The sequence below is a fragment of the Aythya ferina genome, assembly GCF_964211825.1.
Source record: "Aythya ferina genome assembly, chromosome: 1".
In the NCBI taxonomy this organism is placed as follows: Eukaryota; Metazoa; Chordata; class Aves; order Anseriformes; family Anatidae; genus Aythya; species Aythya ferina.
In genome coordinates, this window is record NC_140296.1 from 51,692,402 (window position 1) to 51,714,587 (window position 22,186).

At 37.6% G+C, this 22,186-nt stretch overlaps 1 long non-coding RNA gene across 1 annotated transcript in view; it reads right to left on the bottom strand.

Moving 5' to 3' along the window:
• The window catches only part of LOC311429878, a 105,962-nt gene that overhangs the window by 19,569 nt on the left and 64,207 nt on the right, over positions 1 to 22,186 (bottom strand). Inside the window, exon 3 of the long non-coding RNA XR_014688436.1 lies at positions 1,359 to 1,544. This is a non-coding gene — a long non-coding RNA (uncharacterized lncRNA). The remainder of the gene's footprint in view (positions 1 to 1,358; positions 1,545 to 22,186) is intronic.

The window sequence follows — 22,186 nt, forward strand, 5'->3', positions numbered from 1 at the left end:
TTTTGGTCTTGATTTACCAGCCTACTTTAATGGCAATAAAAATTATTCAAAGGATCAAATGATGCCTTGCCTACTCAGGGTAAGTGCCTTGAATAAGATATTGAAAGTTCCACCTTAAACACTAGAAATAATTTAGTTTTATCTTTCCTGTGTTGCTGATTAAAAAAAAAAAAAAAAAAAAAAAAAAAAAAAAAAAAAAAAAGTTATATTTGTGATTATCAGGTTTTCAAGTAAGGAAATTTTGTTTTGTTTTGTTTTAATGTCAAGCAAGTAAAAATGTTTGAGTGCTGCTATATTTAACTTTAACTTGAATACTTATTGTAAAGTGTTTCCCCACAGTCATTGAAGGTAGATTTTAATTAAACTTTAAAGTAATCTTGCCTTGTGGTTAATTAAGCCTGTAAAATCATAATTTGTATTTATAATTTCTGAAACTAACTCAGAATTCTAAGCCTACAATTATCAAAATGGTGAAGAAATTTAAGCCCAAATTTAAGTTTGGTGTTTTAAACTGACCTATTAATCTAACATTTTATATTTTTTATTTAGAATACAAACTGAAAGAAGCAATGGCTTCATACTATAGATTTTCTGAGTGCATTCAGGAAGCCACTATTTCTTGAGAAATTTGATGAACTCTTCACTCCTGTGTCAGATATCTAGACTAATCTGGCAGATTCCCCTGCAATTCAGGAACTCAGATCTATTGACATACAGGTATGTGCTAAGCATTTGCATTTTCTTTCTTTCTTTACCATCATGATCTAACTACAGCATCTCTAGGGATTTTCGTACTCACAGAATCACAGAATTTGGAAGGGACCTTAAAATATCATCTAGTCCAATCTCCCTTCAACAACAGGAATACCTAAGTCATATCACACAGGAATGTGTCCAGGCAGTTTTTGAAAGCCTCCGGAGAAGGAGACTCCACAACCCCCCTTGGGAAGCCTGTTCCAGTGTTCTGTCACCCTCACCATGAAAAAGTTTTGTCTCATATTTAAGCAGAACCTCCTATGTTCCAGCTTGCACCCATTGCCCCTTCACCTATCAATGGGTGTCACCGAGAAGAGCCTGGCTCTGTTGTCCCAACAGCCAACCTCTACATATTTATAAACATTAATAAGGTCACCCCTCAGTCTCCTCTTCTCCAAGCTAAAGAGACCCAGCTCCCTCAGCCTTTCCTCGTAAGGGAGATGCTGCACTCCTTTAATCATCCTCGTGGCTCTGCGCTGGAGAGCAGTTCCCTGTTCTTCTTGAACTGAGGGGCCCAGAACTGGATGCAATATTCCAGATGTGGTTTCACTAGGGCAGAGTATAGGGGGAGGGGAACCTCTCTTGACCCTCCCTCCACTAACCTTCATTTAAAGGCTTCACTTGAAGGCTTATGTTCCTCTGCTTAGTCTCCCTCTGTTCCGTTCATTGACAACAGTAAAAATCTAATTTTCTGTAAGCCAATATGACATGTTCAGGAGATTTGTGGATATAAGGACAGTGTTCACTTCTGAACAGCTCTTCTTTATCTCCATCATTAAAAGGGCTACCTATAAGAAAGACAGAAATAACAAAACTGTAACTGTGATACGTTCTAAATTATGTTTTTAGAAGATAATTTAATTCTAAATTATGTATTTAGAAAGCCCCCTTTATGTGTTGAACAGCTACAGTAAGGGCTCCCTTTATTTTATAAAGAAACATCTTACACTTGTGGAAGTTAAATAAAAGCCTTAATGCATTGCATAAATATCACGCACAATAAAAGCTTGGAGTGTTACAGTTCAGTCATTAGTCTAGTCTTGGAAGGAATTGACATCCACAATATAAGAGCAGACTCTTCTGAAATACTCATTTATGAGGACTCAGTTTCATGAGATGACATAGGAAAATTCAGGTCCACTTCTTTCACAGTGTAAAACATCTAGAGGAAATTTGCCTCAAAATTTTCAGACTGCAGTGTTCACACATTCCATGCTGGGGCAAACTGCGATTAATGATCAAAGATTTTCTCAATCCCTATTAGGTGTTGACTATACTATGATATTTTTGTTCTGACTTTCATGGAAAATTGCACTAAAATAATACAGTAAATCTTTGAAATATTATGTTCATTTCCTATAGATCTCCATGGAGTTATGTGGTAGGAAAAACTAAAAAAAAAAAACAAAAAACAAAAAAAAAAACAAAAAAAAAAAAAAAACAAAAAAAAAAAAAAAAAACAAAACAAACAAAAAAAAAAGAGTTTATCATCAGATTCTGGTTCTACATATAATGCATTAAGTATACATCTCTTTCATTTCTCTACTCCTGTGCTGGAAAATTAACATGATTAAAAGAAGTTTCATGTAACTGTGTTTAGGCTCACTCAGGCTGTTTTTATATTTACCTGTTGGACACACAGGAACTGTGTGAGCTGGAAACATATGATCTCCAGGCAGCCCACTTTGGTCACTTGGGAATGCACTGAGTTTCCAAAGATGGAAAGCAAGGAAGGGAGAAGGGAACGTTTTTCTTGGTAAAAGCACTTGGTTTTGTTAAAGGTTCACAATAAGGTCATAGTTTGAAATTGCTATGGCAAGAATTCTCAGGAACACTATTCTGTACCAATTATATTTTATATTAGTTTATATTAAGCAGATAACAATCCTAAAATTTCCATTTTCTCTCTCATAGGTTATTTCTGTGTTGTCATGCAACAATCTAATGTAAAAAGTAATGGCAGTGCTGAGATGATATTATTGGCAAATTAGGTCATCTCATTAAGTAGTCTTGAGTGAATCTTGTTCTTCAAAAACACACATCCCTTACAGCTGTAATTGTTTAAAAGAAAACAAACAAAACAAAACAAACTGATATACAACAAAAACAGTAAATCAATAACTTTAGTCTAAATTAGTGAGTTTACAGAAGTGGAGAGAACATGAATCTGAGAAAGACAGGGAGAAAGGTTGTTTTAGTACTTGTATTTTTGTTTCCCACTATCCAAATCAATAATTCAATATTTGTTTTAATTCTCAATAAATTTACTTTGCACAAGTCAAGTCTATTTTGCCCAAGATAATAAGTAGTAAACAATCTCCCTGTCTATCTCAACCCATGAGCTTTCTCATTCCTGTTCTTCATGTTTTCCACCTCGTCATGCTGGGGAATGGGAGTGAGCAAGTGGCTGAGTAGGAACTGTTCATCAAGGCCTACCCAACATAACTAGATAAATACAAAACACCATTGTTGACCTTTCATGGTATTTTCTGTCTGATTTATGCATTTAATCTACTAGCAAGTGCTTCATTTTATTCAAAGATACCAATAATTGAATGTCTTTCTTGGGGAACAATAACACAGATTAAATGGCATTTAAATATGGTGGTTACAATTCTGAAGTATGTTAATCCTTTATACACTGGCTTTGAAAACACTCAGAAAAACTTGAAATGTAAGAAAAATATATTTTTTTTTACAGTGCATATAAAACTTGAAGCTAATAAATAACATTTTACTACAGAGCACAACTCTTAGTTATAATAATGTAATACTGGCTTAATCTGAAATGCTAAGAATTCCAAGTGCTGCAGTCACTACACAAGTATTGTTCAGCTATGATTCCTACTCATTTCAAAAATAATTTTACCTATGTCTTGATGAAAACCTGGAGAAATTGAGAAAATTACTAATATTATTTGATAAATATATATTTATATATATGTATATATATTTGGAAGGAGGAAAAGTATAAATATGTACTTTAATGCTAATACTATTTTTTGCCTTTCCTAACAGATGCTGTTTCAATTTATCCAGTTTGTTAATGCAATGGGGTAAGGAGATGTCAGATTTAGCTTTGTTATTTTTCCTCACTTTTGTATTAGTTTCTTCAGGTTAACATTTAGTATTTGTAATATAACTAGTTGAAAATAAATATTTACAAAACAAATGCGGTAATTTCCAACTTGAGGTGGGAAAAATATATATATATTTTTTTAATTTAAAATGTAGCTAATGCTTGTGTGCCACAAGAGCAAATATATTATTCTTATTTCTGTCAAAAAGGAAAACAGTAAAGATCTCATTTTTCTTTTTCATCTATAACTCTGTCAAATTTTATTTTATTCCTACAATATTTAAGAATTTATCAAAATGGATTTGTGTGACATTTGGAATGTGGTAACTAATAGAAATGTCATGTGTTGATTAATACACTATGCACAAAAAATAAATTAGTGATTCTACTGAGAAACATGGTACTTTACAACAGTATGCTGTCTGTGCAAAAACAAAACAAAACAAAATCCCACTGTAACTTGTTTAAGGAGAACATTTTTATTTTATTTTTTTAATTATATTAATCCAATTTCTTATTTCACACTTGGAATGGAAGTATGGAAAGCAAGTGACTGCAATTAAAAGTTGTGACTTGCATTAACAGATAAGTCTCTCAATAAGTACAAAGTAATACAAATCTGAGATGAATTGCTAACACATGCTAAAGGTTTCTAAACTACATACTATCTCCAGGGGGGAATTTTTCTATGTATTCTTTTGTATATCATATTCTAATGAATATTCAGTATGTGTCACTGGCCTAAAGAGTGAACAAAGTCTCTTAGTAATGTTGTAAATTAAAGATGAAATAATCCAGGTGGATTTGTTCCTAAGCCTTGATTTTATGCTGTCTTTTCATTTAGCTGAGTTTTAAAAAAGGTTATCTATATTAAATGTATTTATTTGATATATAAATACATATCTATATATTATAGCTTTAAAAAGCTATCTAAATATGCAGACAAAATGTAAGATATAGGATTCTCAAGAGGAAACAGGAAAAAGAAAGACCAAAATTAGACTGTGTAATGTATAAAGATTTTATTCTCACAGAGATTGCAATTTTCAAGCAGAGGTGTGTAGGGCATGGGGGAGTATAGGGGAGAGCTGGATAAACTATGCTTATAAGCATAGTCTAAGATTGTATTAAGATAAATCTAAGAAGGCTTTGCAGCTTTGTGATTCAAGTTTCCTCTCATCTGTTTAGTTCAAAATACTGGTAGAAAGGCTTGATATTGCTTGAATTTCCATGTCACCATATCTTTTATTAGAAAAACAAAAAGAAATCTGTCTCTGCAAATAACTTCACAACGAGAAAGCAGTTCATTTCTCCATTTTAACACAGGCGCATTCTCTTTCAAAAGTAGTCAATAAACAAGTGGAACAATATGGGCTCCTTCTAGTTCCTGATTTTCCTACTTGTAGGAAAGCTGAGTTTCCCAAAATAAGCCTCCACTGTCCACAACATCTATATGCCTGCTTTTCTTCTGTCTGTTAGGGCAAACCACCACCCTTCAGCTGTCATTTCTTATGTGTAGTTTATTTTTTATTTATTTGTTATGTTTTTAAGCTGAAAGGGACAGAAATGATACAGTATTATTCTGGTTACTAATCACAAAGCAAACCCAAGCATACATTTGAAAAAAATCAAAGTTCTCAGTAATTAAAAATGGGCTTAGCCTGAATGGATTCATTCACAGAGAATAACTCAAGTTTGCCAGATCTAATGTAGAAGACCTTTGACAATGTTACCACTAGGTTTGTATTTGATAACACTATGCAAGTGAAACGTATGAAAACTAAGTGAGTGGGTACTGAAGACCTAATTGCATCAGCCTCAAATTATATGTTTTTTTTGTTTGTTTGTTTGTTTTTCTGTTCTTCCACATTATTTTATTAAGGCACCTATTTCAACCTGTGAACTTTGCTTCACTATTTCCATTGGTCAAATGTAGCAATGAGAAACTGCTTTTCTTTGTGATAATGAAGGGGTTAGTATTTGGATATTGATAGAAAGCAGATTCTAATGATGGTTGATGAGAGTTCCTGTCCTCTTCTCATTGTTAGAAAAATGAAGCTCTATAATTCACCACATGCATTTATTGAGTCTCCATTATTATGGTGAGTCAATATCTTTAAGGTTTGTCTTTTCTCAAATAAATAAATATATAAATAAATATCACACAGTTTACTGAAACTCAGACACAGTGGCTTGCAGGGAGACATTTTGGGGGTGCTGCTCTCCTCAAGGGCAAAATAACACTATAAATTCTGGTAATTCTTGCAATGCAAAATAGAATTCACCTATGCTGATAACTCAAAGTTCTTTTATGGTACAGAAATAAACAGCAATAACCACCAAGAAAGAAAGATAACAAAAGCATTCATAACCAAAATTGATTTATGAATTCCTTTGATACTTTTTAAAGATAATTTAGCAATTCCATAGAACAATCTGCCTGAATTATTTTATATAAAGAAATTGTATCTCTGAAACACTTACTGTAGAGCGTTTTTGAAAAAGTAATTTACTCTCTAATTCCACTAAAATACATTAACTAAATCTAATAATTAGTTAAATAATTTTAATTACTTTTCTTATTAATATATATATACTGTCTGTTGCCTGCAGTTGCCTGTAAATATGCAATTACATATAAATATTTTGCTTGAAATAGATTAATTCAGAATAAATTGACGCTTATATGAACATTAACACAATCTTAACTTCAGACATTTTTATCTTATGTAAGGCAAAAGTATCCCTGAAGTATCACAGAGTATCGGTTATGGTATAACCTTTCAGAAAGCTAAACAACACACAGCTATTTGCTGCCCACCCCCGCCTGAAGGTGTTGGGGGGGGAAGAAAATAGAAAAGAAAAGTGCAGGAACCATTGGTTGAGATAAGAACAGTTTAATATGGAAAAAAAAAAAAAAAAAAAGGAAAAAAAAAGTGGGAAGGGAAGGGAAGGGAAGGGAAGGGAAGGGAAGGGAAGGGAAGGGAAGGGAAGGGAAGGGAAGGGAAGGGAAGGGAAGGGAAGGGAAGGGAAGGGAAGGGAAGGGAAGGGAAGGGAAGGGAAGGGAAGGGAAGGGAAGGGAAGGGAAGGGAAGGGAAGGGAAGGGAAGGGAAGGGAAGGGAAGGGAAGGGAAGGGAAGGGAAGGGAAGGGAAGGGAAGGGAAGGGAAGGGAAGGGAAGGGAAGGGAAGGGAAGGGAAGGGAATAATTACAAGAAGGGAATAATTACAAGAAGGGAATAAACAAAGAAAGTGATGCAAAAGGCAATTGCTCATCACCTGCTGACCAATGCCCAGACAGTTCCAAAGCGACAGCTCCAGCCCCCTCCCCTCACCCTCCCCACTCCACCTTTTCCCCGTTTTCTTGTTCAGTATGATGCCATATAATGGAATATCCCTCTGGTCAGTTTGGGTCAGTTGTCCTGGTTCTGTCCTGTCTGTTTCTTGTGCAACCCCAGCCTCCTTGCTGGCGAGGATGATATGAGAAGCTGAAACGTCATAGAAACATAGAATCATAGGATAGCTTTGGTTGGAAGGGACCTTAAAGATCATCTAATTCCAACACCCCTGTCGCTGACAGGAAACCTTCCACTAGACCAAGTTGCTCAAAGTCCCATCCAACCTGGCCTTGAACCCCCCTTCTAGGGATGGGCATCTACAACTTCTCTGGGCAATCTGTTTCCATGCCTCACCACCCTCTGAGTAAAGAACTTCTTCCTGATATCTAATATAAATCTATCCTCTTTAATTTAAAGCCATTCTCCCTTGTCTTGTCGCTACAGTACCGAACAAAGAGTCCCTCTCCAGCTTACCTGTCAGCCCCATTGAGGTATAGGAAAGTCATTATAAGGTCTCTTTGGAACCTTCTCTTTTCTAGGCTGAACAACCCTACCTCTGTCAACCTGTCTTCATAGGAGAGGTTCTCCAGACCCTTGATCATCATTGTGGCCCTCCTCTGGACTGCATGAGAAGTCCTTGACTCTGTGTGAGCACTGTTCAGCAACAACTAAAACATCAGTGTGTTACCCACATTATTGTCCTAAATGCTAAACATAGCCCCATACCAGCTACTAGAATGAAAATAAACTCTATACCAGCCAAAACCAGGTCTATATCACCCTCAATTATACCCTAAGTTTCTATATTATCGGGTAGTAGAAACTTTCTTTGTTAAGCTGCCTTTCTTAACACATTTTCTTTAGAAATTTACACAACAACCAACTGAAAAATTATCATCATTAAATGTTAACTTCTTCAAAAACAACAGGAACAAGAAAATGTAAATTTACTAACCTTCAGAGATAAGACTTATTTTAGTACTTTTCTGAAAGTTGCATATATATATTTTTTTTAATTTTATTGTTTTAGAGGTTCACAAGTATCTAATAAATGGGAAACAATGTCAAACAAACAAACAATAAACTTAAAATATCCTGCATTTTCAGTGGCATAGTCTAGAACAGCAGAAGAAATATTGAGTCATATTCAGTCACTGTGACTAGGCAACCACAGACTCATTTAAGTCTTCATAAGGACAATTAAAGCATTTTGTGTAAGAATTATGCATTTTTAACCAGTCACTTTTGTTTGAAATGTTAGAATATATTGTCTGTCATATATGTCAATTCTGTATGTAGAAAAGTAATTATACTTTCTAATTATAATAATTCATGAAAAAATAAAGTGTTTATTTATTTATTTTTTTTTTGTAATTATTGAGGGAATATAAAGTTGTTTGTTTGTTTGTTTGTTTGTTTGTTTGTTTTCCACTAAGACTATTCACCTTCCTAGCTGATAGTTTAATTCCCATTGGATGTGCTCTGATTCTTCAGGTAGCTAGTGAAAGACTCTCACTCTCCCTATCTGTCTACTACAGTGTTATTTTGGTGAAATTCTTTTTAAAGCTGAATTAAATTTAGATGACTAATCACTTAGGTCCTGCTCCAAAGCCCATCAAAGTCAATGACTTTCTCTGGGAATCAAGTTCCAAAGAGACGTTTAAAATACTTCTCAGGTAATAGCCTGAATATGTTTGTCAAAATGCTTATATATTCTGGGACTGTTCCTGAATTCAAACTTAATGTGATATGAAAACTCAGAAATTTCCAGGCTTCAGCGGGGTTCATAGGCTGTGCTTACTTAGAAGTTTGGGACCAGAGGCTATAAGAAGTTTGGGGAGTAAGATATCTAGGGATTCTTACAGTGATTCATGTTCATGTGCTTGAAGTTGTCTTATTGTTCTTTGCAATGACTTATTCATTTCTTTCTAATGAGGGTGAGACACTGCACCACTTGAGACAAGAGCTTAGAAAACTGGTTTAAACACCTGAAGAGTTAGGCAGGAGTGCCTAAATTTCTCTTTGGATCTAAGGCACAACATCTTCCTCAACTGTATGAGAACTGAGTCCCGTTTAATTCTGGATGGGACTACTTAACTCCAAGGAAGGTGTGAAGAAATTTACCAACTCAAGACATCAGACAATACTTCATCTTATTTAGAGTACGAGTATCCAAGGGAAGGTACCTCTGAAGGTGTTAGTGGTCGGTACTGTGACCTGCCCTTTTTAACATCTTTATCAATGAGCCAGAGGAATGAACAAAGGGCTTGGACATAAAGTTCGCATATGACACTTAACTGGAGGGACCAGTCAATACACTGGAACAGTCCCTAGTGCCTACAGTGAGATTATCAAGGAGGCACAGCCAAGCTCTTCACAGCTTCTATGCATGGTGAGAGGACCAACGACAACAGGCATAAACTGAAACAGACGTTTTCCAGGCTGATTGTAAGGAGAAACCTTTTTTGCATGAGGACAGTCAGGCAGTGGAGTAGATTGCTCTAATAGTTTCTGAGGACACCATCTTTAAAGGTTTCCAAGACCTGACTGAATCAAGCCCTGATCAATCTCATCTGCCCTTATCTGACCCTGCTTGGAGCATGAGGTTGGAAAATAACCTCCTGAGATCTCTTCCAACATAAATCATCTCATGATCTGATGAACATTTCCAGATTCTTTAAGGCTTCCAGAATTAAATTTAGTTGAACAAAACTCAGTAGGTGACAAAATGAGTTTTCTGAAATTATTTAGGTGCCATTTTCTTTGGTAATACTTAGGAATTTAGACCTCAATACAGATAGTCTATGTCAAGAACCAATAACTAATATGATACAATGCTTCTTTCAATCAGGGAGTATCTAAGAGAAAAACACAAGGCACTGTGAAGTGTTTTAAATCTACAATGTACAGTGGCTTTGCCTTCCACTTTAATTTCATCTTTCATGCATTATCATGGAAGCAGCTACCTTTACATAAAGATGTTACATCTCTGAAACACCTTAGACACTGAAGACACGACTTTAGGCTCTGCTTAGAGGTTTGATCCTTCACTTCTTACATCTTTAAAGAGTATTTTAACCTGAAGGGTAGAGACAAAATGAGAATACTCATATTTTCCTCTCCTCTCCTCTCCTCTCCTCTCCTCTCCTCTCCTCTCCTCTCCTCTCCTCTCCTCTCCTCTCCTCTCCTCTCCTCTCCTCTCCTCTCCTCTCCTCTCCTCTCCTCTCCTCTCCTCTCCTCTCCTCTCCTCTCCTCTCCTCTCCTCTCCTCTCTTTCTCCCTCTCCCTCTCCCTCTTTTTTATTTATTTTATTTTATTTTATTTTATTTTATTTTATTTATTTATTTATTTATTTTTTTACCGTGGGAGAGATGGTGCATTCCAACAGAGAAACTAAGCTGCTCAGGCTAGCAGTATTTCTCATGTCCTCCCTGTCCTGTGAGACAGGTGTCATGGGATTAATGTGGCAGTTCCAGCCATAGGGTTCATGGTTCTGGGACCAGGACGGGTCTGGGTCCCCCAGGTCCCAGGAGTGCTCACTTCTATCACCAAATATTGTCCAAATATGAGGCAGAGAATACCTGATTCTTGACTAGCCTCTTCAGTGTCACTTGACACCTAATAACTGGCCATCACCATTGCTGACACTCACAATCTGCCTGTCTGAGAGGTTCTTGGGAGTTCACAGATTTCAGTGACTGACATTTGCACCTATCACAGTGATCGGCAGGTTATTTATGCTATGTTCTTATAGTCAAGTTCTTCCCTCAACTGGTTTACCTTGCGTTTGTCTCACCATTCTAATTATCCCCACTTAGCTTTGGCCACCAATAGTGTAGACATACACTATGGGCTACATTTCCTGTTTAGCCATTTTTAGTGTTTTGCCTGTGTTCTGAGATACCATACATCTCTAGCCTCTCTTAAATTTGAAGACGTGCTTGACCAACCTCGTTGCCTTCTATGATGGCATCACCAGCTGGGTAGATGGGGGGAGAGTGGTAGATGTCATCTACCTTGACTTTAGCAAGGCTTTTGATACTGTCTCCCATGACATCCTACTAGCAAAGCTGAGAAAGTGTGGGATAGAGGAGTGGAAGGCAAGGTGGGTTGAGTACTGGCTGACTGGCCGAGCTCAGAGGGTGGTGATCGGAGGAGCAGAGTCTGGCTGGAGGCCTGTGACTAGCGGTGTTCCCCAGGGGTCGGTGCTGGGTCCGGTCTTCAACATCTTCATCGACGACCTTGATGAAGGAATAGTGTCCACCCTCTGCAAGTACACCAATGACACAAAGCTGGGAAGAGTGGCTGACATGCCAGAAGGCTGTGCTGCCATTCAGCAAGACCTGGACAGGCTGGAGAGATGGGCAGGAAGAAATCAAATGAGATTTAATAAGAGCAAGTGTAGAGTCCTACACCTGGGAAGGAACAACCTGAAGCATCAGTACAGGCTGGGGGATGACCTGCTGGAGAGGAGCTCTGAGGAGAAGGACCTGAGGGTCCTGGTGGACGACAGGTTAACCATAAGCCAGCACTGTGCCCTTGTGGCCAAGAGGGCTAATGGGATCCTGGCGTGCATTAAAAGGAGTGTGGCCAGCAGGTCAAGGGAGGTGATCCTCCCCCTCTAGTCTGCCCTGGTCAGGCCTCACCTGGAGTACTGTGTCCAGTTCTGGGCTCCCCAGTACTAGAAAGACAGGGATCTCTTGGAAAGAGTCCAGCAGAGGGCCACAAAGATGATATGGGGCCTGAAGCATCTTCCCTATGAAGAAAGGCTGAGAGACCTGGGTCTGTTCAGCCTGGAGAAGAGAAGATTGAGAAGGGATCTCCTCAGTGTATACAAATATCTGAGGGGTGGGGGACAGAAGGATGTAGCCAACCTCTTCTCAGTGGTTTGTGGGGATAGGACAAGGGGCAATGGCTGCGAGTTAGAGCACAGGAAGTTCCGCACTGACTTGTGAAAGAACTTCTTCATGGTGAGGGTGACGGAGCATTGGAACAGGCTGCCTAGGGAGGTTGTAGAGTCTCCTTCTCTGGAGATATTCAAGGCCTGTCTGGATGACTACCTGGGCAGCCTGCTCTGAGGAACCTGCTTTGGCAGGGGGGTTGGACCCAATGATCTTTCAAGGTCCCTTCTAACCCCTACAGTTCTGTGATTCTGTGATTCTGTGAAATTAGCCCATAGCAAATGATGGGACTATGTTTCCACCAGTTGGGTAATTTGTTGCCAAAGTGCTGTATTCATTTCCAGATTAAATCAAACTTTCTTTGCCTTCCTCCATTGTGGGAATGGAGAAGGTGTTTATGTACACGGTTGCATTCTGTCTTGCTTGGTGTTCTTCCAGTTCATAATTAGCTGAAACACAGCCAGGACAGCAGCAGACAATGTTAGGGTCATTTCATTTGGGGCTTCAGGGCTTGATCATCCCTCATCAGCCACTGTTCCCCAACTTGGCTTTTTCACAGATCATGCTGTACTATGATAGAGGAAACTGGATTGTGTTACTACACTTTGATCCTTGAGACCATGCCTCAGTCTAATTCTACCTCTGCAGTTCTCTGCTTTCAGCATTTTAGTAAACATATGATCACTCCTTCTACTCTTTGCAGTTCTTGCTCCTTTCCACAGTGTGCAGAGCCAGGCAAGTACAGGAGCAGAGGTTGATGTATTTCTGTAGCCACTCAGGCTCCATGGCAGCAGCCTGGACCTCGTCCCATTACCCCAGCAACATGTTTTGGCCATCCCCTGAGGTGAACCCCTCTGACCTTTCCTTCACCTGTTCTTTAACAATTGTGATGGGGCTGCCTATCCCCAGGGAGAGAACAAGTCCCCCTCTTCACTATCAGAGGAGGAAGAAGACCAGATATTTTCACTGTAGTCCTCTGGTTCCCAGCCAAGGGATCTTAACATTGTTTTCCAGATTACCCTTCTCTTTCTCCAGTTGTTTATCATCATCATCATCATCATGAAAACCCAGTTTACAAAGCAACAAGCCCAGAATAAGACTTCCCATCAGAGAGCTGATGGGAAGCTTTCTTTTGTGGTTAAACATTTGACCAAGTCTCATTCTTATGTATTCATACTTTGGAGTTTGGGGCTTACCAACCATCTTGGGTAATGCAAGCCATAAGGGCAACCCTTGCTGCACTAATCCCTTCTCCAGACCAGAGTCCTGTTGCAGTCGTAGTTTCCAGTACCCCCATGCCCCCATTACAGATAACCATGTTTTGTATAATTGATATCACACTTCCTCAGTTCACTGTTGAATTTAATGACCTCTTTCCACCATGTCAGAGGTGACACATTCTGGGAGTAAGGTTGTATGAGTCAGCACAACTGTGAGGTACCAGCCATGCAGTACATATTCCTGGTGCTGGGTTATGGGGTCTTCTGAACATCTCTCAAGTGTTCCTAGAATGAGAAATTAAGATTCAGGATTCCTCTTATGTTAATTCTTCTTATCATACAAAATGGTTATTTTTCAATTTCTGTGGTAGACTGCATTTTGCAAAATCTTAATAGTTTTGTAGAGACTTCAGAAGTTGCTTACATGGGAAACATCAGTAGGAAAGCATTTAGATATCTTTCATTATCTACAGCATGATCAACGTACTGTTCTGCTTAATCCTTTTGCTGTGGCTTTATTTCTTACCTCTTTTCTCCTTCATTATAGTTTTTTTTTAACACTTGATCCTCTCCCCTTCTATTCCTCTGCAACCAGTTCTTCCATTTCTGTTTTTTTTTATTAGCCTACTTTTGATTCTTTATCTGTTAGCAAGTGATGTCTTTGTGATGGTCACAGACCTTAAGGTCAACTCCTATTTTCTCACATCCTCCTATATAAAGGCTCATGGTTCTTTTCTTACTGCTTTTATTGGTATGAAGGTTCATTAACATACACACAAAAACCTGCAATAACAGTAGAAATAAGACCTAAGTTTACAGCTCATTAATAGTAACTGCTATAAATCTCACAGTTTGGGAACTAACCTAACACAATATCTAGAAGCATGGCTGGGATGACAGTGTGAGCAATGACAAATCACCTGTCTACTACTATATGCCTCGTCAAGAGATTCCCTGTTGCCTGCTTCCTCTACCTCTGTGTTTATTAGCTAGTTCTTCATGAACTGTAAGAGACATAGATGAAATCCCATTCTGAATGGTTTTCTACTTCCTAAACAAATGTACCAAGTACTAGTTGATCATAAAAAAACTGGAAAGTCAACTGGAAAGTCAATTAGTTTTTTTTTTTTTTTCCTCTAGGAAAGATAGAATACTTTTATTTCTATAATGTTTTTAGATTTTCAGCTCTTGGTTTAAGTAATTTGCCATGGGAAAGATCCTACAGAGAAGATCAGTTACAGAAATCTTTTCTCACAAAGCTGTGTAGTATGCTAAGTAATATACTCAAGAGGGATGTCATATGCATTAGTCATGCTGCACATAGACACCATTGTGGAGGAACATAAAAAGATATCCAATCTCTTATTTTACTTGGCCTCACTTTTTTTTTTTTTTTTGTCACTTAAAGAATTCAAGAAGAATTCACTGCCTATGTAATGAAAAACTAAAAACCTCCGCAACTACTGCCTGTCACAGACGCCATTTGGCACAAAACAGCCTGTAGCCAAAATATTAAACTCTTTATCTCCAAACAGTACATCCTTGAGAAAAGGTTCTCCTGAGGCCTTATTCTTACTCTCTGGAAAATTATTTTTCACTTGTTTGTCACTGGAAAAAAATTATAGGCCAGAACAGGAGCAGATGCCAGATCTGAAGCCTGCACTCTCTTAAGGGAGTCCTTTTTGGACTTAAGGGCCTTAAGTCCTTAAGGGCCCCTTATGCTTTCTGTTTCACTGAATTCCAAAAACCTTGCCTAACTTCCTACACAGCTCCTCAACTCCAACAACTGTAGTAGAGAGTTTGTCTCATTCTAGAATTAACAGTTTATAATTTGTGTTTAGGATATTTTCTAGTTTTGACTGTGGTTTCAAACAGTCTTGGATGACTTTCAGGTGTCCCATTTCCTAGATTAATGTTTAAATTATGTAAATAATTATAAAAATAAATTGTATTTAACTTTCCTATGAGAAGAAATCTAAATGTCTAAAATCTACTTATAGAAAGTGCAAGTCTACAGGACTGGACTGAGTTGGGCATCATGAATTTAGAGTTTACTACTGAATGGTTTTGATCATTTTTTTATTCCATTTGTGAGATGCTATGTAGTGGCTTTACTCAGACAACTGACCAAAGACCCACACATTTCCTGTGTGGAACAGCTAAAAAATACAAGCAAGGTGAGAAGGCTGATAGATTGAGATAAAGACAATTTAGCAAGTGAAGTAAACGCTTTAGAGACCTCCTGCTCCACCTGGACTACGCTAAGTCCATGGGGCCACATGGGACCACCTGAGGGTGCTGAGGATGTGATTGCCGAGCCACTTTCCATCGTCTATCAGTGGTCAAGGTCCTGGATGACTGGAGCCTTGCTAATGTGATGCCCATCTATAAGAAGGGCCCAGGGAACTACAGGCCTGTCAGCCTGACCTCAGTGCCAGGAAAGGTAATGGAACAGGTCATCCTGAATTCAATCATACAGCATGTGTGGGACAACCTGGAGATCAGGACCAGTCAGCATGGGTTCATGAACAGCAAGTCCTGCCTGACCAGCCTCATCTTCTTCTATGACCACGTGACCCTCCTGGTGGATGAGGGAAAGACTGTTGATGTAGTGTACTGGAAAGCAGGGCTGTAGCACACCTAACAGATACTTGGGAAGACAATTGTCATAATCACAAATGCCCCCACTTCTTCCTCCTTTCCTCCAGACCTTATTGCTGAACAGTGTCATGTGGTATGTAATATCCCTTTGGTTCTTTCCCAGCCTCTTTTGCCTGTCCCAAGCTTACACAACATGGGGCAAAGTAGCAAAAATTATTATTATTATTGCTACTACTACTACTACTACTAATAATAATAGTAAAAATAACAATAAAAATAATTGTAAGGCAAAAATGGTGATGTTTTCCTACGGTTTATTTTTGCAGCCAAGTGTCTATTACTTTTATATGAAAGTTTTAGTGCAAAAGATTTGAGCTTGTTTACCAACTGAACTCTGTAAATAAAGCTACCACACTCTACCTTCCCCTGAGCATAGTTTAGATCCTTATTGCTTACTAATTTATTACTGTGAAACTCCATATCCTATAACCTCTGGCTGACTGCAGTTTCCGAGACAAACTTAAAAATCCCCCTTTTTCAGTATACTAGACTTTTGTTACATCTGTGAGTCATCCACCTCTTAATGATATTAATTGAACTATAACACTTTCAAAAATCATGAGAAATTACATTCTTTAAGCTTGCACTGCTGAAATATTTTTAACTTCTCAGGGTCCATATTTTACTCTATTTGTTACTTAATAAAAACTATTAATGTATATAAATTAATATTTATAAAGGTAGAAAAAAAAATTAAATACCCCCCCCCCCCAGTAAATACATAAAGAATCAATGAAAGAATTAAAAAGATAGGAACAAAGAGACAAAGAGTTAACAAAAGGAAAACAAAACTATAATTTTTTAACAAAGAACATTTTCTGAACTAATTACTAATTATTACTAATAATCTGAGTGGGAGTAAGGTTCTTTTGGTTTCTTTCCTTTGTTTCTTGCTTCTCTAGCTTGTTAGTAATAGGCAATAAATCTTACTATCTCCATATCCTGAGTCTGTTTTGCCCATCACAATAATTACTGTGCGATCTCCCTGTCCTTATCTCAACCCTCGAGCCATTTGTCTCTTATTTTCTCCTAATTCTTCTTTGAAGGGGGGGAGTAAGAGAACGGTTGTGGTGGGGCTTGGCCGCCCACCCAAGTAAAACCACCACAAACCTGTTTCCAAGCTGGGACCACTGCCAATTGCTACCTTTATAGCTGACCTGTCCTGAAGCAGAGAGAGTACAGGCAGAGGTGAGTCTCCAACTCACTGAACAGCATCCTTGTGCAATCTCTCTTTGGTATAAAATGAATGGACAAAGCAGTGAGTCTCACCATGAATAGAGAACACAAAACAACTGACAAAAATACGTTGAGGTACACTGCCTTTTGGGCTTTTCCATTATCATGGCACCAATTGAATGTCATCTAGTTTCGCCATAGACTCCCTTGAAGTTCTATCATTATGCACTATTCTGTCATCATTGTGCACCCTCAGCAAGTTTGCAGACGACACCAAGCTAAGTGGTGCAGTCAGTACACTAGAGGGAACAGATACTATCCAGACAAACCTGGACAATCTTGAGGTGTGGGACCATGAAAACTTCATGAATTTCAACAAGGCCAAGTCTTGCACCTTGGTGGGGGCAATCCCAAGCAAAAATACGGGCTGGGTGATGAGTAGATTGAGAGAAGCCCTGAGGAAGATATTGGCGTGTTGGTGTATGAAAAACTGAACACGAGCCAGCAGAGAGCACTTGTAGCCCAGAAAGCCAGCTGTATCCTGGGCTGCACCAAAATAAGTGTAGCTAACAGACTGAGGGAGGTGATTCTCCCCCTCTACTGTGAGACACAAACCTGTTGTATTGCGTTCAGCTCTGGGGCCACCAACATAACAAGAACATGGACCTCTTAGGGCAAATCCAGAGGAACACCACAAAGATGATCAGAGGGCTGAAGTACCTCTTCCATGAAGACAAGCTGAGAGAGTTGGGGTAATTTAGTCTGGAGAAGAGAAGGCCCCAGAAAGACCTTAGAATGGCCTTCCAATATTTAAAGTGGACCTATCATGAGGACCGGGTATGTAGTGATGGGACAAGGGGCAGAAGTTTTAAACTAAAAGAGGGTAGATGTAGATTAGACATTAAGAGGGAATTCTTCATGATGAGGCACTGGAACAGGTTGCCCAGAGAACCTGTGGATACCCCACACCTGAAAGTGTTTAAGGCCAGGTTGGAAAGGGCTTAGAGCAACCTGGTCAAGTGGACAGTATCCCACACAGCAGGGGGATTGGAACTAGGTGATCCTTAAGGGTCCTTTCCAAGCCAAACTATTCTATGATTCTACTATTTTATGATTCTACACTTAAAAACCTCTGTGAGGAGAGGAAAGTATTTGTTCAAATCTACTCAGGCTGAAGGAAAAGTTAAATAGCCTGTGTAAATACATAGAACAACTAGATGAAAAGGAGAACCTTAGTTTTGTCAAGCAGTTTTTACTCTTGGTTTTTCATAGAAAACATTTTTCATGTTATACATTCCTGATTTTATTTTATTTTTTTTTCATGAGATTTAATGTCTGATACTTTATTCATTTTTTGGCATGACTGGTATGGGTTTTCCAATTTCTGTTTATTACATTAAAATAAAAACAAATAAAAACATTGTTAATGATTAATATAAAATTATTATTATTATTATTATTAAGACTGAGTTTTTCACCATCTCTTTTTGTTCATGTTGGATGCTAGGATTTCAGTCATTTCTGCAGTACCACCCTTTATATAATCCTTAAACCTTTATGTCTTTCAGGAACCTCTGCTATTGACTAGTTGGGCAAAAGGGTTAAGCAGTAGATTTTCCCATGCTGAGATATATACATTTGCTCCAGAATTTCAGTTTTCAGATACAATCTAGAAGTACGTTGTTGTATTTCCAATGCAGTATCTTAATAGTTTAGAAAAGGAAACAAAAACTAAGTAATTGAAGAATAAACCTACAGTTCTGATTAGCTATAGATGGATAAAGGAAGTATTTCACAGAATCACAGAATGACTCAGTTTGGAAGGGACATTAAAAATCATGTAGTTCCAAGCCCCTGTCATAGACAGGGATGCCACCCACTGGATCAGGTTGTTCATGGCCTCATGTAACTTGGTCATGAAAACCTCCAGGGATGAGGCATCCACAGCTTCTCTGGGCAACCTGTTCCAGTGCGTTACCACCCTCTGCGTGAAGGTTTTACCCCTAACTTCTAATCTAAATCTCCCCTTTTTTAGTTTAAAACCATTCCAACTTGTCCTGCCATTATCTGGTTGAGCAAAGAGTTGTTCTCCATCTTTTTTGTAAATCCACTTTAAGTAATCTATTTCAGTAACAATATGCAGTATGGTCTAGGAAATGAATGATAGATTATTGAGTTATTGCAAGAACAGTCCCTGAAAAACAACAAGTAATGGAAGAAATTATTATTATTATTATTATTATTATTTTTTTTTTTAGAATATATAAAATTCTACACAATTTAGAAGATTTGGAAGTCGTCTGTTTTCATTTTGACTCATATATTCATTTTCCTACAAGGTCTGCTCTTGTGATTTTTTTTTAATAATTATAATAATAATCTGTAAGTGTGTCATGTTTTTAATAACTGTCATTTTCATCCTTTATAACTGTTTCTAGAGAAAAAAAAAAAAAAAGGATAATATTCTACTTCCATTTTAATCATATAACTCAATTTATGTTAGCAGCAGTGACATGGATTTACATCAGTGTAACTGAAATGACAATCTAGATCAAATTATAAAAGTTATTCCCTTTTAATCCCAACAACTGCAGAGGGCTGTCACCTTAAGCTTGTAAGTCATTTCTTTCTTTTTAATAAATTCATGCTGGCTCATCTCCATGGCAACTTCCAATTCACCAGTGACTTGATCTTTATTTGTATTTTCTTCTCTCAGCATTTGAAATAAATGTTTGAAACCTGCCAAGTGTGTGCCAAGAGATAAAGGTCTTATTTCAGATCTTTGTGGATTCAGAATTGCTATTCTGATATTTATACACATGAAGAATCATTTCAGCACAGCTGAATTAGTTCTATGTCTTTTTGCTGGACTAAATTCTTTACACTTCAAATAACTATAAAGTTACTTCTTTGCTACATTCTTCCCCCTCCTCCCTGTCTTTCTTTAAGTAGACTCAAAGTGTTGTGCAATTTTGGAAGCAGCTAATTTCTTACAGATAAATTATCTATAAATTTTTGCATTTTACCTAGGAGTAATGTTGCGGGCCTCAGAAATATGTTACTACTGTGAAAATCAGGATTGAGTGTTTCACCTTTTTTCTTTTTGGTTCACAGAACCTAGTGTGTTTCTGTATACAGAATGAAACCCATATCCCATAACAATTCAGCTGCAAAAATTTCATGAGACCCACTGAGGTCAGGATTCTACGCTAAAATGTCACAACAGTTTGCCTTAGGTTTTCAGAGGTTCATTTTTTCAGTCCAAACATACCTTTAGTGATGTAACCAAGGGACTATATTCCAAATTGTATAAAATTTGATTTGTCCCAACTCTATTCTTCATTCTTTTTCAATCTGTGTGAGACAATCAAGTAAATATTATATAGTGTATAAGGCTTTGACGCATGTATCTCAGCTAGATATAGGCGTAGCTATCTATACTGAAATAGTCACTCATTCTTAATATTGTTCCAAAACAATAGGCATTTTTAGAGTATATATAGCCTGACTTATTTAAATAAGTACCCTGGAGTACAGAGGGTTTAATTAGGCTCTATAGGAGGCTCTGTCTCTCCCTTGCCTAGAAAGCTGTCTAACAGACTCATTCTCTCTCTACAGAGTGAGACCAATGAATCATTTTTTCATGATACACATCCATCAAAAGTCTTGGCAAGACAATGATGTTATTACTTTGCTTCAGTCAAGCAGATTAGGCAAGGGAACCAGCCATCAACAGTCCTGTCATGGTTCCTTTCAAACATCTTTCTTTAAAAAAGAAAGCCTTTGAAATGACTTGGCACAAACAGGAGTTTTCACACTACCTTCCTTTTTCCTGTTCACCTATTTCTTATGGTACACTTAAAAGGACTCATTAAAAGGAACAAATGAATTGGGCTCACTTCTGAGTTAAGGGCAGTAATAAGAGGAAGTGAACAGGAACCTGGGGAAAAAAGTGAAAAGAACCTTGATTATAGATTCATGTCTGTCTCTGTTGCAAAAGATAAATCCTATGTAAGATTACTGGCTCTGTAGCTGTAGTTTGGTGAGATGACATCAAGGCTTTCAATCTGGCAAGTCACTGACTCACCATAACGGCTTGCTTGAAACAGACTGTGGGAGATTGCTGGTAGAGCATTTATAACTCTTTTGCTGGGATTCTGGCCACATACTTTTTCATGATATTACTAAGTAAAATATCATTTATTTCCTTGGGTTGAAAATATAATAAGACTTGCTGGCTAGACTTCTTGTTTGTTGGGCTAGTGTGAAACAACAGCTACCTATTACGGATTTTTATTGTTATTTTTTTCTCTGAAAGAGAAAGATAGATGAAATTTTATCATCAGAGTAAAGTCACCTTATTCATAGAATAAAAGCAATCGATCTAACAGAGCTCATGTAATCTCATAGTTATGCAGTTGAAATAGTCCAAGAAATATCTGTCTATTCCAAATTGAGACACACGGTGAAAAAAAAAACAAAACAAAACAAAACAAAACAAAACAAAAAAAACAGTAACAAATTTGGTGAAAAAAGAAAAAAAAAAAAAAGTCACTGGAACTGTATTTTTGAATGGAAAGTAAGCATCCAAGGATTTATTTTTTTCTCCTTATGTGGAAGAAATAAATTAAATAGACTAACTGACATTAATATTGACAGTGCACTCTTGGCTCATATTCAGCCTGCTGTCTAGTTTAACCCCACAAGGTCCCTTTCAACAAGTCTGTAGCATACCTAGTCTTTCTCTTCCTCTACCATACACCTAGACCTTGTTTTCTTGATATTTATACTATTGTATCAGACTCCAAAATACATTTCCATAACTTCAGTCATCTGCCTTTGTTCTTTTTTTCCTGTCTCCTCTGTGAACTTATTTTTCATCTCTCAAAATTAAAAATTATGGAGAGAACAACTTCAATTACAGTAATTATTTTGACCAGTGTTCTGCCTACAGTTTGCCACTGGTATACTAGATTCTTCCCTTATTCATATTGCATACTCTTAATTTTACCTTGATAAAAATGACTCAGATCCCAAAGTTAATGTCAATTCACACTGA